This window comes from Equus przewalskii, chromosome 10 (assembly GCF_037783145.1).
Source record: "Equus przewalskii isolate Varuska chromosome 10, EquPr2, whole genome shotgun sequence".
Classification (NCBI taxonomy): Eukaryota; Metazoa; Chordata; class Mammalia; order Perissodactyla; family Equidae; genus Equus; species Equus przewalskii.
This window is the reverse complement of record NC_091840.1, coordinates 51,384,391-51,402,133: the sequence shown is the minus strand read 5'-3', so window position 1 is coordinate 51,402,133 and position 17,743 is coordinate 51,384,391. Positions and strand designations below refer to the sequence as shown.

Genomic DNA, 17,743 nt, shown 5'->3' with positions numbered 1-17,743 from the left:
GTGAGATATTGATGGAAGAAGTACTTTGAGCCGTATGAAGCTCTTTATCAGCATTTCCAGAAGTGTACACCACGGATGTGGGCTATTAATAGTGTTCCCTGAAAATAAAAAGGGTCTGTATTCAGCTGAGGAAATGCTTGATTAAATTGAATTAAACCGTCTTTGATTTAGGACTTAGCTCTGAGTCTTTTATTGAGTGTGCACTGTGACGCGTCAAGGCCGGGACTGTGTGTGAGGGGGGTTGAAGGGGTAGTTTTCCAATCTCCTCAGACTTGTTTGTCTGGTGATACCACAAATTAGTGGAACATCTCTTTGTGTGTGTGTGTGTATGGTAAAATATACATAAAACAAAATTTACTACTCGGTAGCATTAAGTTTGTTCACATTGCTGTGCAACCATCACCACCATCCACCTCCAGAACTTTTTCATCTACTCCCGGGTGGAAACTCTGTCCCCATTAAACAATAACTCCCCACCCTCCCTCCTCCCAGCCTCCTCCTCCTCCCTGGCAAGCACCCTTCCACTTTCTGTCTGTACGAATTTGACCACTCCAGGGACCTCATGGAAGTGGAATCATACGGTATTTGTCTTTTCGTGACTGGCTTATTTCACTCCGCATGTCTTCAACGTTCATTCACATTGTGGCAGGTACCAGAATCTCCTTCCTTTTTAAGGCTGAATAACGTTCTGTTGTATGTGTAGACCACATTTTGTATATCCATTCGTCTATTGATGGACACTTGGGTTTTTTCTACTTTTCGGCCATTGTGAATAACTCTGCTGTAAACACGGGTGTACAAATATCTGTTGGAGACCCTGCTTTCGATTATTTGGGGTATATACCCAGAAGTGGAATTGCTGGAGTATCTCTTGGGCTAGTGTTCTGTGGAACACACTTTGGAAACATTACTCTGTATAGCTCTGAGGGAGCACTATTAAGTGAGAAAATTCCTGAATTTTCCAGGGATATTCCTGCCCAAAGAGATGCAGTGGGAAAACATCCTGGGTTAGGGGTTAGAACTTGCCTTGCTCCCTGACGAGGACCTCTGTGCGCCTTAGTTTCTGCAAAGGTTAATTAAGTGTGATGAACCAGATGATCTTTTGAAATCTAAGATTCTCTGACCTAATGTGGTCCCCTTCCCATGTGATGTGGCATCAGGATAGAGTGAAGGGTGAGGGGATTGGGGGGCAGTCTGGGAAGGAGATATTAATTAGCATGCAACTAGGGACAATTTAATTTGTCTTTCAATCTCAACTTTTTAATTTTTTAAAACCCATTTCCTTTTATGGGAGGAAACGGTAGATATTTAGCTCTTTCTTCACCTTCATGCTTCAGGGTCCAAACACTTCTTGGCTAGTTCTGTCTCAGAGTTGTCCTTTAAGACTTCAGAGCTAGTGTCAGAGTTGTGGACTTCCTCTGCTCTTTCCGTCTCTCCCTCCTCAGTCAACCAAACGGCTAGTAGGGAAGAGAAGACTGCTTGTATTTCCTCTCCTACTTTGAGGTTGGAAGAGCGGCTTTCCTTTTCTTCCACCATTAGAAACACAAAAGAAAGAATTGTCACCTAAGTTTGCCTCTAGGCCGCAAATGATGAACCCCAGGAGCTACCCTTTCCCAAGAGAGAGGAGTAATTTTCCACTTTCTTCTTCAAAAGCAGAGTCTTCCCTCTCCCATTAGGAATCTCCAGCTGCTACTTGAATTTTAAGTATAATAACCAGGTTTATACATTAAGCAAGCTTTGCCTGGTTCCCTTAGCAACAGCTCTAACTTTTATAGCTTGCCCTGGCTCGTTCTTCAGGAACTTGCAGATTTCATGATAATAACATCTCGGTGATCTGGAAGGGAAGAAGTCTTAACCTTTCAAAACGATGAAAATCTAGAATTAAGCCACAAAGCAAAACAAAACCCTGTGAGCCCCTGGAATAACCTTCACGAAGTCCCACATTAAACACCAGAGCTTTATTTGTGAGAAAAGTCTTTAGACTGGGAAATTCTATTTGCTCTTTTAACACATCCTTCTCAACAGAGTGAAAAACCAGGGAGGGGGCTGCTAGAGACAGACCGTTAGCAGCAGTGTTAACCCATCTGGTAGCCTGAGGTCAAAGGAGACAGACTAAAAAAAGCCACATAGTACTGTGCTGTGACACTTTTGACAGATCCCAATCAAAAAAGCTAAAATAAACAGAGTCGTGGGTTTTGTAGAGATAAGCCTCAGTTATCTGGAAAACTCATTTGTTTTTGAAGAATTCGGTTCCGGCAGAGCTACGTAACTGAAGCATCCTTATGTTTTGAACCAAAAAACCTAGCAAAGCATCCAAAGATTTAAAATTTGTGAATTGATTGAATCACTAGTGGTGTGTACTGGGGTTGGGGAGCGGGTGAAGTCTTGGCTAAGACTGGACTCCCAGATTTTATGAAAGTTTGGTGGCTCCAGGTCAGAAAAACCGGCATTTTAAAAGCACACGCAGGTCTCTTGTTTAGGTGGAGGCTGGGATTATAGCCTGAGGGCCACTTGCCTTGTTTATTTAGGGAAAATGCTCCAGTGGGTCTTTGATTCTGTAAAGGTGAAGCAAACATGTTCCCTCGTTATGAATGGGGAGGTCCATTTCTCTGCGTAATAATGTATGTGAGTGTCTTCTCCCCAGCGGAGCTGCATCAGCTGCATTTCTAAAATTATTGTTTCTTCTGGGGAGATGTGTGACGCAGTCTTGTCCAAGACTGGGGAGTTATCAGAAGGTCCCGGAAAGATGCCTGGAGTCGTATCTTCACTGCGGCTGAGAGAGGTCCCGTAAAGGCAGCCAGACGGGCATGGCCTGAGGTGAACTGGACTCTCCCACTGACATTCTCCCAGACAGGGTTATTCTAGAGCAAGTGTGCAACCTAGACTCAGAAATGTGCTGACTCCAGAGTATTGTTCTGATGCCCTTCGGGGGCAAAGGACAAGATCACGTTCTTGTGGGTGTGGGTGGGGTTTCCTCTGAAAGGAATGGATGTTCGCATGATCCGTCATGCTGGGGCCCAACATAGGGACTTGCAGGGAGCCTTAGACTCTCCGAGGGGAAAACTGCTTATTGTTCTTGAAGGCTTGAGGATTGAAAAGCCTGGAAGGGAGGGTTTCTCCAGGATACTCTCATTGTGGGAGGTTAAATTGAATTCTACAATGAGGGACACATCAAGGGCCACAGGAAGGCACCAGAAGGGGGTAGAGTTGCCAGATAAAATGCTGGATGCCCAGTTAAATTTGAATTTCGGATAAACAACAAATGATATTTATTAGCATAAGTATGTCCCAAATATTCTATGTTTCCTAATATTGCACAGGACATACTTACACTAAAAGTTTATTTGTTGTTTATCTGAAATTCAAATTTAACTGGGGGTCCTGTATTTTTACTTGCTAAATCTGGCAACCCTAAGAAGGGAAACTCTGTGAAGACCCTCCATACCATCCTTTCTGTTACCTCCAAGTTTTTGGCATTAAATAATAAATAAGTCTGGCTCAGCCTTGCTGGGGACACTTGAGGAAAGGGTCGTGCTATGCTTGGGTGAAGCCATTCTGACGGGAGGGGTAGCGGTTGCCAGAGGACTCAGGCTGTAGACTGAGGAGGGGTGCTTGGGGAGACGTGAGTAAGGGAGTGAACCAGAAGCACAGGGCTGAAGAGGGGGAGGTGGGGATCTGGGCAGATTTGTAGCTCTTCTGAGCATTTCTCCCAGAGTCCTAGAAAACTTGTAGAGAGAACCTGGTGTGTGGTCAAGGAGGCTGGGTCCTTGGGCTATCGTGATTTGGACATTAAAGGGCAGCGTGACCTCATAAGCTGGTGAAGTCTGGGACACCTGGGTTACAAGTACCATTTGAGGCATCAAAGTTAGGGACATGTCTATGCAAAGACATCCTTTTACCTGTGAGTTATCACACAGGGTGTTAACGTGCAACTTTTCCTATTGTCTCTGTTTCAGCTGAGGCCCTCAAGCTGAGAACATAAGCTGTTAGGTGCCCACATACTCTACAGAAAGGCTCCATCTATGCAGAACTCACTAAAGAGTGATCCAAAACCAGTCGGGGGACTCTCAGAGCATCAGCCACTGGAGACTGTGCAAGAGGAGCTGAGGTACCCACCAGGAAACTGGAAAGGGAGGGTTTCCCCAGAGTCATCAGGATGGGGTACAAAGGGCAAGATTTTTCCCATCCTCAAGCTAAGAGAAATGAACTTTCAAGTGCTTAGAGAGCCTGGCCTGTGTGCCTGGGGTGGCCTCATCCTGGAGCCTGCCACACCTGGAAAATAAAGGTGGAGCAGCTCTGGGCAGCTGCCTGGGAACAGGCTGCACTGGTATTGTGTGACAGGACACGGATGAGTGGACTTTCCCATGGGCTCTGTGCACCCATGGAAGGTGGCCAGGCTTAAATTCTCTTGAAAAGGGACTCCATGATGAACCTAAAAAGAATTGTGCTGAGTGAAAGAAGTCTGACAAAAAAAGCACATACTGTATGATGCCATTCATATAAAATTCTAGAAAACACAAACTTATCTATAGTACTGGAAAGCAGATCAGTTTGCCTAGGGGTGGGGGAGGGACAGGAGAGAGGAGTCACTAGGGGCCAGGAGGAAATTTTGGGGAGTGACGGAATGTTCATTATCTTGATTCTGGTTCATTGGGCCTCTCCAAAAGTCAAAGCTTATCAAGGAGTACACTTTAAATATGCACAGTTGATTGTGTGCCAACTATATCTCAATAAAGTGATTTAACCAAAAAAGGATTCCATGTGAAAGGGCCTTCTGCCAGGAGCCAGGCTACCCCAGCGGAAGGAGGTTGGATGCAGAAGCTGGTGGAGACGAACGCTATGTCCTAAGTGCTTAGCCAGGTAGTACATTACCGGGGCCAGAAAGCGGTGCTGTGGGATGTCCCCAGTGGAAGACCCTGTGGGGAATTCCTAAAAGAAGCCCTTGTCACCAAGAGATGGCATTTGACCACCTGCCTCTCACAGAGGGCACGAAAGCCAAGTAAGACTTTTTCCACCTCTTATCCCCTAATCCCCGCCCCCAACTCTAATTCCACAAGAGCCCGAGGGAATACCGTGGGTGTGGAAGGCGGAAGAGGGAAATCAGGAGGAAGCCAGCCATGACCCCCTTCCCTGTCACAAATTTCCCATCCTGGGGCAGGAGAGAAGCTTTCAAATGGTTGAGAGATTGGAGATTTGATACTAGTGTTGATTTCGCTTTTTAAGTCTCTAATGATGAAATTGTTTGTTAATTCCTGAAAGACTGTGGTGTACAAAAAATAAAGTTGTTTTCTGTTTCGCGTACCCACAAGTCCAGCTCACTCAATAACCAGTTACATTTTATTGTGCAATCTATCTACCAGGTCTGTTCTACCTGCAGAGGATCAGACAATCTGCTGATTATTCTTAATTACCTTCATGAGAAATGAAGAAAAACAGAGCATACGTGGAGATCTTGCCAGCTAAAGGGGTTTTGAAAGAAAACAACAAAGACCTTTTCAGAGGCAATACAGTGAAGTGGTTAGGAGCATGGACTCTGAAGCCAGACTCCCTGGATTTGAATCCTGTTTGTACGACCTCAGGCAAGTTGCACAATCTCTGGGTGCCTTGGTTCCCTCATTTGTGAAACGGGGATGTTGGTAACAGTCAGTTTAGGCTAAGTTGTGTGGCAGTAACTGCTCCAAAAACTCGGTGGCTTACAGCAACAAGGATTTATTTCTTGCTCATATCACATGTCCATTACAAGTTGGCTTTGGCTCTTCTCCCTGGGACCAGACTGAAGGAGTAGCCCTTCTCTGGAACACTGCTGGTGTTAGGGTAGCAGGGAAAGAGGGGTTGATGGTGGATCCATGCAATGGCTCTTACAGTTTGTTCTTCAAAATGACATACATCTCTTCTGTTTATATTTTCTTGGCTAAGCTCGATGTCAGCATGGTAGGGGAGATATAATTCTCTCATAAGGAGGGGCAGAGGATATTTGGGACAATAATACAGTCTACTGCAACACCTACCTGTGTAAAGTGCTTCAAATAGTGCTTGATGAAGTCACGTAAGGAGTGTTTTATATATAAGGAGTGTTTTTAATGCTTCCTTTTCCTCTTAAATTTTTTGGTAGTTTTCCTAAGGAGGCCAGTTGCTCTCAGACTCTGATTGAGAAACAGTCCCTACATCAACTGCCCAATTCAGCAAGAGCCACCAAAACACCAGACAGGAACCCTAACTAGGAGGTTGCTGGAACCGAGGGCCCAACTCCTGGTTTGGGGGTCTAACTGAAACATTCTCACGAAGAGGAATAAATAAAGCTATGTGTTGCTGGGCCGTTCTTTGAAAGTCTCTCCCTGAAAGACAGGCGTCAAGGTACTAGGCGATCATTTCTCAGCTATTTCAGGATGAGTAGGATGCTGCAGTGTTATTCTTGTCTCGAGGCAGACTGCAGTAGCCTCACTGCTGTTAAGTACTTAGACCACGGAAGGAGCAGGCCGGGCTCTGGGCCAGCCGTGCTGTTTCCTCTTAGTGCTGGGATCAGCATTATCTGGACCCAGTCACTGGGCAACAATTTTCCCTGAAGCACCGTGGGGACGCAGACTGCCCCGCTGGAGAGTCTGACACAGAAGGTCTTCCCTGGTGTGTGTTTGATTTGGGCTTTCAGCTGAGCAGTCAGTGTCTGCGGCTGGAGGTTATCACAGAATCATAGGGAGGGGGATTTTTCACTGTCCTTGAGTCTCCAGGCCAATGCGGCCACTGGGCGGGGGCCGTTCTTGAGTCTCTAAGGCTCTTCTCGGCCCTTCACAGCATTTCAAAGCCCTCTCATCTAGAGGGTGCAAGAGACCAAAACTCTGACTATTACAAGTGGGGAACCGAGGCAGACGAGCTGCAGAGAAGGATTCGGAAGCTGGGATCACAGTTCAGTTCTTATCAGGACAGCTTCAATTTTATTTTCTTTCTTCAAATGGCTTAAAAACCATTCCATCAAGTGCCATACAGCCACTCTCTCTTTCTTCTTATCGATTTTGTTCTTATTAGCTCAATTCAAAATGACAAACATGTATATACTATTTTCTGACGAGTAAGACAGGCACTGACCAAGGGCTCTGAACCATACAGATGAGGCTCCTTGTCCTGTCATTCATGAGTGTAAGTTCACAAGTGTCTACGCTGTAAGGCTAAATGAGAGAAGGCTGCAGCAGAGCTCCGGAGCACTAGGCGTTGGAGCTGTAGGCAAGTGATGAGGGCTTCCTGCAGGAAGTGGCATTTGAGCTGGGCTTTGAAGGTTGATGTTCCCCAAAGAGATCTATTCATGTCCTAACCCCCGATACCTGTGACTATGACCTTATTTGGAGATCAGGTCCTTGCAGATGTGATCAAGTTAAGATGTGGAGTCACACTGAATTAGAGTGAGCTCCTGTCCTGTGACTGGCGTCCTGAGAAGAAGAGGGAAATTTGGGCACAGTCACAGATGCAGGGAGAACATCATGTGACAACACAAGCAGACATTGGAATGATATGTCTACAAGCCACGGAATGCGAATGATTACTGGAAGCCACTAGAGGCTAAAAAGAGGCTAGGAAGGATCCTCCCCTAGAGCCTTCAGAGAGAGCATGGCCCTCTTGACACCCTGATTTCAGGTACATAGCCTCCAGAACCATGAGAGAACTTTCCATCAGTTCAAGCCACCCAGTTTGCGATCATTTATTATGACAGCCCTGGGAAACCAATACAGATGGGTAGGATTTTGAGATGGAGGAAAGGACTATGTGTAGACAGAGCTACTATGAGTGAATGTAACAACTTTTGAAAGCACATGATGTCATGGGGAATAATTAGTAATTTGATGTGGCTGGAACAAAGGAGGTGGAGAAGGAGTCAAGTGCAGCGGTGGATGATGGAAGTACAGGCTGAGGCCTTGAGTGCAAGACTGAGGAGTTTGGCCTTTCTCTTGCATGAGATGGCAAGCCATTAGCATTTTTGATCAGAGTCTGAACTGTGCTCACGATAAATTCCTTTCATTGGTCAGGGTAAGAAATTGCTTTGCCAGTGTGGCTTTGTGTTTCTTGTTGTCCTTCTCACTGGTTTTGGCCCCAGTAATGTTAGATGGTGCTGAGCTTAGTGCCACAGTATGGATGACTCAAAGGTAAGGACAGGGTCTAATTTGTCTTGGCATCCTCAGCACGTAGAACAGGCCACATGTTGTCTTATTCAGGATTTTAGCTGTCAGTAATAGAAACAATTTTACTTAAGCAACCAGGGAATTCATGGGCTCACAAAATGGTGGAGGGGGGGGCGGGAACAAGAGGGTGTATTAGTTTCCTAGGGCTGCTGTGATATTGTGATTTATAATAAGAAATATATATTTGATCTTCATCCCAGTTCCTGGCACAGAGCTTCTAAAACCCTTGGAATTTCCTAAGTGATGAGAGGCACAGAGATGTCTTTTGTTATGTCAATGAGGTGACTTTTGCAAAGCCCCTAGGTCACCTAAGGATGAGGGCTGGTTGCCAGGGGAACCAACCGGGTAATTAGAGGGTTGGAACTTTAATCCCACCCCCCATCCCTTCACCCCTGACCTCCAGGGAGGGGAGAGGGGCTAGAGATTGAGTTCAATCACCGATGGCCAATGATTTAATCAATCATGCCTATGTAATAAAGTTTCCATAAAAACCCAAAAGGACAGGGTTTGGAGAGCTTCCAGGTTGGTGGACACATGGAGGTGCTGGGAGAGTGGTCTGCCCGGAGAGGGCATGGAAGCTCTGAGCCTTTTCCCCATACTTTGCTCTACGCATCTCTTCCATCTGACTGTTCGTGAGTTATGTCCTTTCATAATAAAGCAGTAAACTAGCAAGTAAAATGTTCCTCTGAGTTCTGCAAGCTGCTCTAGCAAATTAATCGAACCCAAGGAAGGGGTCGGTGGAACCGCTGATCTATCGCCAGTCAGTGAGAAGCACACGTGGCAACCTGGACTGGCTATTGACATCTGAATTTGGGGGAGAGGGGACAGTCCTCAGATAAGGACTGAGTCCTTAACCCGTGGGATCTGACTCTATCCCCAGGTAGATAGTGTCAGAATTGAGTGGAAATGTAAGATACCCAGCTGGTGTTAGAGAATTGCTTGGTGTGGAGAAAACACCACACATCCTGTGTCAGAAGTATTGTGAGTTTGGTAGCAGTGTGAGAATAAAAGAGGAACACAGGAGTGGTACAGGTTTCCTTCTCAGCTGCCCTAACTAATTACCACAAACTGGGTGACATAAAAGAACAGAAACATTCTCTCACAGTTCTGGAGTTTGGAAGTCTGACGTCAAGATGTCAGCAAGGTTAGTTCCTTCTGCAGGCTCTCTCTCTCTCTGTGGACGCTCTAGAGGAGATGCCTTTCTCAGCTTCTGGTGTTGCTGCCAATACTTGGCATTCCTTGGCTTGTACACATCACTCCAGTCTCTACCTCCCTTGTCACGTGGCATTCTCCCTATGTGTCTGTCTCTATGTGTCTTCTCCTCTTCCTGTAAGGACCAGCGTCTTCTCAGAAGGACACTCGTGTGCCCTCACCTTAACTTGATTACATCTGCGAAGACCCTACATCCAAATAAAGTCACATCCACAGGTATCAGGAGTTAGGATTTCAATATATCTTTTTGGAGGACATAATTCAACCCACAACAGAGGGATGGCTAGCTTCAGGTATGGCTGCCTTCGGGGGCTCAAGCAATATCACCAGGGCTCTGTCTCTTTACTGTTCAGATCGGCTATCTGCCTGATGGTCCCTTAGCAGCCCAAAGATGTAAGTATGTGGGGATGCTACCTGTGGGGTTGGGCAGCGATGTGGCAGTAAACAGCTCTTATGTTTCATGCTCATGGCTGCTAAGAGGGATAGTAAGCCAAGATAGATGAGAACAAGGAGTGACAGGTGAGGAAGGGCAAATTAGAGACAAATTAAAGATAGTTTGGATAAGGAGCAGAGATGGGGAAGGGGGCAGTGCCAGTGGGGTGGAGCTATCATGGGCCCTGGACACCCTGTTTGGGACAATTCTCTTTAAAGGGTCCAGAACAGGTACCTAACACAAGGCTTGAGGAAAAGCACTCTTTTTATGTAGAGCTTGGTGTCTCCTTCCTGGATACGTAGGGTGGAATCTGTTGTTTTCCCTGTTAAACTTCCTTTCCCCATTCCTTTGGTAACAACACTGTCATTTTCATTTGGGATAATCCGCATCTCCAGCTCCAGCTCCTGGGGTTTCCTGAAATCCAGGACTGGGCAATCAGGACAGTCCATCCTCTTGGCCACTGTGAGTGGCTTAGGGAAAGGCCTCCTGTGTGTCTAGCGAGTCTTAATCCCTAGACTTTTTCTGGAACTACTGGGAAAGAGAAGCGCTCTTTTCCGCGGGGGTTGCTAAACTGGTAGAATGTTAAGTATGAGGCTGCCAGGGACCATCTGTGCCACCACCTGGGAAAGCCTGTCACGGAAAGAAACCAAGACAGCAGAAAACAGAGCCGAGAAGTGGAAAGAACCTGAGGCTTGGCAACACGGTTCCAACAATGTATCTGGCCGGGCGAGACGGAGGAAACTGAACCAGTAGTTTACAAAGGTTCATGAGTGTAGTGTTATTGCTGCTGACCTGTGACAACAAGGAAGTGAGGCTGGGCCCCGTTCACCCCTTTATCCACTTGTTTGTCCAACAAATATTTATTAAGGATCTGCCAAGAGCCGGGTTCTTTGTTGGTTTTGATAATGAGTTTAAAATAAGTAAATAAGACATGAACCCGGACCTCAAGGAGGCCCTGGTCTATGAGGAATGCTAAAGACGTTTTCAAATTATAATGGTTTTTTTTTTTTTAACAGAAAAGGTTACGTTTGATGAGAGGCCCAGATAAGATGCTGTGGAAATTCAGGAGAGAGATTATTTCCACCAGAGAGATTGATATTCTTGGCTGTCTTTGGGAGGCAAGCAGGATGTGGACATACATGGATGAGGGGAAGGACATTCCAGGAGGAGGAACTGTGGGGACAAAATCAAAATCATGGAGTGTCAAGGGGTTAGGCCAACAGTTGAATTTGGTTGGAGCATAAGAAATGTGAGGGAAGAAGAGGAGAGCTTGGAAAGGTGAGTTCAGAGACAGATCTTAGAAGGCCAGTGGGGGCCGACTAAAGAGATTAGTGTGTATTCTGTTGACAATGACTCTTTTTTTTTTAAAGCAGGAGCCCCACACAGTTTCTCCATGAAAACAAACTGAGTAGGGTAGAGCGTGGTTGGAAGGACAGGAGACTAATGAAAGGATCAGTTTTCCAGGTAAGAAGTTATAAGGTCCCAAGTAGGGTAATATTCTGGTTATTTATTGCTGCACTTACAAATCACTCCAAAATGTAATGGCTTAAAATGACAACAATTTCATTATATCTTACAACCGTGAAGATGAGGAATTCAGGCTCAGCTACAGTTGTGTAGGATGGATCCAGGACTCAGCTGAATGATTCTTCTGTTCCACGTAACACCACCTGGAGTCACTTAATGGTATTCAGCTGGTAGGCTTGGAGGGTCTGGAGGGTCCAAGATAGCTTCACTCTTATATCTGGCCCCTTAGCAGAAGGCCGGTCTCTGTTGGGCTGTTCTCCCTCTTCATGCAGTCCCAGGGCCTGTTCGGCAGCCTGGGGCTTTAAGAGTGAAAGTTTCAAGAGGCAAGAAGTGGAAATTGCCAGCCTCTTAAATCCTGGGCCCGCAGACTGACAGAACATCGTTTCTACTGCATTCCACTGGTTCAAGTAATCAAAGAGTCTACTCAGATTCAAGAGCTGGGGACATACACCCCACATCTCAACGGGAGCATTGTGAAAAAAACTTGTGACCATCTTTAATCCACCATAGGTAATAACCATGGGAATGAAAGGATGACAGATTGAAGATAATTATAGAGAAAGATGTCACAGGACATGGCAACTGCTTAGGTTCATCCAGCCGTGAAATATTTATTGAGCACCTACTATGTGTCAGCATCAACGTTATAGACCCCGAGGACCTGGCAGTGAAAAAAAACAGATAAAAATCTCTGCCCCCACAGAGCTCATATGCTAACGGATTACAGAGTGAAAGGCAGTGCCAAGGATTCTAGTGTATGTACCTGGGAGCGTGGTGGTGCCATTATCAGATATAGGGGCCCAGGAGGCCAGTTGGAATTCAGGTTTGATAGCATAGGCAAGAAACTAAGTGGTTTCAGCACTTCAGCTGTAATCACAACCACAGCAACAGCCCTCCGACTCCAAGCTGTTGAGGAAATCCAGGATTTCACTTCCAACCATAGGCAATGCCTATGAGATTACAAAAAGAAAGACAGGCACTTTATCAACCTCAGATTTCCTGCCTTCCTTGGGCAGGAAAAGTATGTGGAATCATGCACATCCACAGTTCACTGCCAGTTACAGGACTCCAGGAACAAGGAGGGCTCTAAGGCTGGAATTCACGCTCCGACACATTCAGCTTACTTCCCGCCTGAGTTTTTACTAGACAACCTCTCCGTTGACCCCGATGTTAAAGAAACAGAAGTTTCTGGCATTAGGAAACTGTTTTGGGGCCTTTGGAAATTCAGATTAGTTTTATTTCAAAGTATACTGAAATGCCCAGGATACGTTATTGAGTTAAAAAAAAAAAAAAAGCAAATTGAAGAGTAGTATAGGGGCCGGCCCAGTGGCGCAGCAGTTAAGTTCGCTTGTTCCACTTTGGCAGCCCGGGGTTCCCCGGTTCGGATCCCAGGTGCAGACATGGCACCTCTAGGCACGCCATGCTGTGGTAGGCATCCCACATATAAAGTAGAGGAAGATGGGCATGGATGTTAGCGCAGGGCCAGTCTTCCTCAGTGAAAAGAGGAGGATTGGCAGCAGATGTTAGCTCAGCGCTAGTCTTCCTCAAAAAAAAAAGAAAAAGAAAAAAAAAGAGTAGTATGTATAATATTTGTGGGAAAAAATTGTGTTCACAGATGCATAGCAAAAGGTATGGAAGGATATTTTATCAATCAGGATAAGTGAAGTTGTGTCCCAGTGACAAATGACACAAAAATCTGCGTGTATACCACAGTCTAAGTTTACTTGTCATAAGCACTGGTGTGCTGGTTGTGGCTCTGTTGTCTTCGCTCTGGGATCTAACTTTCTGCAACATCACTTATCTCCTGACAGAGAGAAAAGAAAACCATGTGCTGGCTCTTAAAGAGTCTCCTCAGAAGTGACTAGAGTAGTCACAGTTCGTTGGTCAAGCAAGTCTCACGGCTAAGCCTGAACTCAGGGCATATAGTCCCTCCTCAGAGTAGCATGGTGACAATGCGTGGGCAGTAATACAAACATTACCACAGAATCTACTGAACCATTTATAGCCATTATTCCCAGGCTTGGGGTAGGGGGAGTGAAGGAGATTTTACCTTTCCCTTTCAACACTTTTTTTTTAAATTTTTTTTTAAAGATTGGCACCTGAGCTAACAGCTGTTGGTAATCTTTTTTTTTTTTTCTGCTTTTTCTCCCCAAATCCCCCCAGTACATAGTTGTATATTTTAGTTGTGGGTCCTTCTAGTTGTGGCATGTGGGACCCCACTTCAGCATGGCTTGATGAGTGGTGCCATGTCCGTGCCCAGGATCCGAACTGGCGAAACCCTGAGCCACCGAAGCGGAGGGGACAAACTTAACCACTCGGCCAGGGGCCAGCCCCCTCCCTTTATATGCTTCTGTATTATTTTAATGTCTTTCAAAAAGCATGCACTATTTGTGTAATTAAAAATACCTTTTAGACCTTATTTATTTTTAACCTTGTATTATGGAAAAATTCAAACATAGGCAAAAGAAGAGAGAATAGTATGATTACCCTCCATGAACCATTTGTCACCCAGATTCCAACAATTCTTTTTTTTTTTGTCAGGAAGATTGTCCCTGAGCTAACATATGCACCAATCTACCTCTACTTTATGTGGGACACTGCGGCCGCGTGGCTTGATGAGCAGTGCGTAGGTCCGTGCCCGGGATGCAAAACCGTGAAACCCCAGACTACCGAAGCATAGCATGCAAACTTAATGACTTATGTCACTGGGTTGGTCCCCCAACATTTCTTAACTCACAATCTTCTTTCAACAATAACGCTACCCATTCCTCCTAGATTATTTTGAATAAGTCCTAATACCACATTATTTTGTCTTATATATGTCAGTATGTATTCTAGACAGGTATTCTTTTAAAAAAAGAACCACAATATCATTATCACACCTACAAAATTAACAGTCATTCCTTATTATCATCAAATAGCCAATCAGTGTTCAAACTTACCCATTTGTTATATATATGTGTGTGTGTATATATATATATACATACATATATTTATATATATGTGGTGTTCGACATATGTATATTTTACAGTTTGTTTGAATCAGGTTCCAAATAAGCCCATATATTATGTTTGCTGATATGTTTTGTCTCTTGATCTTGATCTACAGATCTTTCTTTTTCCCTTCTTTTTAATTTCCCTGCAATTTATTTTTGAAGAAATAAGGTTGTTTGTCCTATAAAATTTCCCCCAGTCTAATTTTTCAGATTGCTCTCCTATGGTGATATTTAACGTGTTTCCCTGTCCTCTGTATTTCCAGTAAATTGGTAGTGAGATCTAAAGGCTTGATCAGATTGGGGTTTGATTTTTTTGCAAGAATAGCTCAGAGGTTAGATTATGTACTTCCACCAGGAGACACATGTCAATTTGGTTCTCTTTTTCTGACATTAGCATCCATTGATGATTATTGTCTAGAACCAATATTTTCAGGGGTTGCATAGCGATGATGTTCCAATGCCATCATTCCTTTGTCATTTATTAACTGCAATACTTCTATAAACAGAAAACTTCTGGGGCCGGCCCTGTGGCTGAGTAAAGTTCGCACGCTCTGCTGCGGCGGCCCAGGGTTTCACTGGTTCAAATCCTGGGCTTGGACGTGGCACCGCTCATCAGGCCACGCTGAGGTGGCATCCCACATGCCACAACTGGAAGGACCCATACCTAAAATACACAACTATGTACCAGGGAGCTTTGGGGGAAAAGGAAAAATAAAATCTTTAAAAAAAAAAAAACCAGAAAACTTCTCCCTCATCAATTCTTTGGCTATCCTGAGGTACAGTTTATATAGGAAAGGTAAGATAAATGCCTATTTTTTTTTTTTTACCACTATTTATCTGTTTCCAAAATCATGACATTGTTCCCTTGCTCTCTTCAAAGTGAACCAATGAATTTGCTTTTTGGTTTTAATCACTAGGAACTCATGTATTTAAACATACTTAATATGTTTCAATTCATTGCCATTATTATCATTATGGTACTCAAGTTGTGCCTCCCATCTTTGGCCAGAGGGAGCTTCTTCAAGTTAGCTCCTGAGTCCTTTTGTCACAAGTTAGTAGTTTTTGATACTTTGTTTCCTTGCTTTCTGTTATGACAAGATATTCCAAACTCATCTTGTCTGTTTCCTGCCTCAGACCTGGACTCAGCCATTTCTCCAAGAAGCCCTGGTTTCATTAACCGGGAATAGCATTTGTAGACAACAATTTGTAGCCACCAAAGGTTGCTCGTTACCCTGGGGGTGCTCATTGTTTCCAGGCCTTTTCAGTGGGCAGAGCTAGGAAAAACTTTTTTCAATGACAAAATTTTATCATTAATTCTTGCTGAAACTTCCAGTTCAAATTCGGTACTACAGAATTTTTACTTAACCTTACCTATCTTACTTGTGTGCCCACTTTCTCCCACACTGAAGATCCTGCTTCTTGGCGATATAACGGAATTACCGATTTGCTTTATGCCACGGTGTACACATAACAGTATCAGAATAACAATACCAACACTACCACCACCAACATGATTACTGAAAATGGTTCAAGGTTTATTTTTTTCGTCTTTCTTTCCTTTTTTTTTTTTTTTTTTTTTTGACAGTTCTTTTTGTCCTTAGGATGATCCCACTATGATTATACACTCAAATTTCTATGCTTTAAAGGCGCTCAGAAAAGATTTTCTCTGTGTGGTTATGCCTCAAATTGGATGAAGAGTTAGGTTCATTTTTTTTCATTTACTTTAGATTTTTAGTGACGACCATTTTTGAAAACTGTAATTTTGTATAGTTATGTAAAATATTTACATGGTTCCAAAGTCACATCTACAAAACAAAGTATATTCAGAGAAATCCAGCTTCTGTCCTTGTGTCTCTACCCTATTCCCTCTCTCTCTTTACAGATACTTTTAAAAAAATGTATGCCTTACTTTTTGTGAGAAAAAAAAGGATACATTCTTTCTTACATTCTCTAGATACTTTTCTCCTCCTTGATCTTTTCCTTGGAGATGACTCCAAAGCTGAACTTCCCTTAGAACCTGGCAGAAGGGGTTCATACCCAGGGTCCCTGCTCCAGAGTCCAGGCTTCAGAGGCCCTACAAATCACAAACACAATAGTACCCTTATTAAACATCCCACAGTGCCCCCAACGCTAGGCCGCCAGCGCTCAGCATGGCACGGTGCGATGCTGGGCCCTAAACATCCTCTCTCCTCTCTAACACCATTCAGACCCCAGGGAAGCACTTGGCCTCCTCTTTTGCCTTGAAGCAATGGTGACTATGCCACGAACGTGTGTGAGCTGTGCTGCTGACAACATTGCAGATGGACACAGCTTCGAGGTACCGGGAGGACATGAGCAAGGAAAGTGCTCAGGTCAGAGCAACGACACATAAAGTGCCTCGTCAAATCCTTTCTCCCAGCACAAATGCAGAAGATTCTTGCATAACAAAATATAGTTACCCAGTGATGCTGCCTGTGCCTGTCTCCCTACCACCTTGCCAAGAGTGTGTTGTAAAACTTGGGGTTTGGGCCAGCCTGATGGGTTAGAAATAGTATCTGTGTAGTTTTAATGGTTATTGGTCTTATTACAAGTGAGTCTGAGCATTTTTTCATGTGATTAAGGACCGTTTTCATTTCTTTTTCTGTGAATTATTTATTCATATCTCTAGTCCATTTTTCTGTGATGCTACTGGTTATTTTCTTCTCTATTTTTTTTTTAGGAAGATTTGCCCTGAGCCAACATCTGTTGCCAATTTTCCTCTTTTTGCTTGAGGAAGATTCATTCTGCGCTAACATCTGTGCCGGTCTTCCTTTATTTTTATGTGAGTCACCGCCACAGCATGGCTGGCAAGTGCTGTAGGTCCACATGCACCCAGGATCTGAATGAGTGAACCCAGGCTGCCGAAGCGGAGCCTGAGGAACTTAACCACTATGCCACGGAGTGACCCCTCTTCTCTAATTTTAGAAGCTCCTCACATCCTAGGAATGCGAACCTTTTGTCTGTGAACACCTGCAATCCTTCTCTGTACTTGACTCTGGATTAGATTTGGGGAATTCAACAAAATATAAGGCATCATCCATGCCTCCGAAAGGAGCTTTAAAAATTACATGACATCAAGAGATATAAGTAATTTTATGAAACAATAAGAAAAGAGAGATCTCAAAGGAGTACAGAATTAATTGCCAGGTATAATGACCCCAGAAGTTCAGAGAAAGGGAATTATCAGGCTATGGTGCCCAAAAGGCCTTACCTTACAAGGTGTAGCTGGCTCTAAGCTGGGTCTTGAGGAACAAATTGGAAACATATGAGAGAAAGTTGGAAGGTGGGAATCCAACTGCTAGTGAAGAGAGCCTTGAAAACTGGGTTGAGGAGTATGGTCTTCTTGGGTAATAGGCAACAAGAGGAGGAGAATGACACATGCTAAGATATCA

The 17,743-nt window shown here is 44.3% G+C and overlaps 1 long non-coding RNA gene across 3 annotated transcripts in view; it reads left to right on the top strand.

Annotated features, from left to right (window-relative positions):
• The window catches only part of LOC139074152 (uncharacterized), a 40,091-nt gene extending 22,628 nt beyond the window's left edge, over positions 1-17,463 (top strand). Inside the window, exons 2-7 of one of the 3 annotated variants that reach the window (XR_011523670.1) lie at positions 3,957-4,108; positions 4,769-4,999; positions 5,361-5,579; positions 10,827-11,088; positions 11,184-11,274; positions 17,032-17,463. This is a non-coding gene — a long non-coding RNA (uncharacterized lncRNA). Of the gene's footprint in view, positions 1-3,956; positions 4,109-4,768; positions 5,000-5,360; positions 5,580-10,826; positions 11,089-11,183; positions 11,275-16,540; positions 16,678-17,031 lie in introns of those variants that run through there. The other 2 variants (XR_011523669.1, XR_011523671.1) reach the window with 2 other exon arrangements.
• The last annotated feature ends 280 nt before the right edge of the window (positions 17,464-17,743 follow it).